The following is a 674-nucleotide window of genomic DNA, read 5'->3' as shown; positions in this document are numbered from 1 at the left end:
CTTTTTGTAAGAAAAGGAGCAAAATATTGTATTGAATGAATCTAAAGTAGAATTCATTCAACAAATGCATGGCCTCAAAATTCGTTTGGTAAAAACAAAGGCAATCTTGCTCAAAAGACAAAGCTGTACATTCTGATATTCTAGTCTTGGTTTTGCCACTTAGTGGATTGTGCAAGTCACTGGGCCTCATTTGATCCACGCTATTTACAAAGTCGATTTCTGCTCTCATGTTGTATCTGTAGGAGGTAATGCGTTTGGAATTAAATCAAGCCGTCATTACGGAAGCTTAAATGTTTTGAAATGCTAGTACAAAAAAATCATACACTTTCCCAAGGTAATCTGAGATTCAGGAGGAAGTTACTTGAATTGGTACAGATTCTGATTTTGACATGCCTATGGCCTTACACCATAGGTCATTGTTTCTTTGGCTATATTCTCCCTCCCACAATAAACCATGGAATGTTCTCATCCATCATTCCAATTTTAAAATAATCAGCTTATAAACCCAGTAAATAGGTGGTGAATCTGAGAAGCCCTATAAGATCCAAACAAATGAAACGATACCAGCCTACATTCAATGAAGGCCAAATAAAATTATGAGCTTTCTGTTTTCTCCTGGTCTAGTCTCATGTGACAGCAGAGAGAAAGGGAAAGAAACCAAACAGTTTTTCATC

This window comes from Rhinopithecus bieti, unplaced genomic scaffold, assembly GCF_001698545.2.
Source record: "Rhinopithecus bieti isolate Rb0 unplaced genomic scaffold, ASM169854v2 scaffold_35387, whole genome shotgun sequence".
Classification (NCBI taxonomy): Eukaryota; Metazoa; Chordata; class Mammalia; order Primates; family Cercopithecidae; genus Rhinopithecus; species Rhinopithecus bieti.
The sequence above is the reverse complement of the archived record's forward strand: the minus strand, read 5'-3'. Positions refer to the sequence as shown.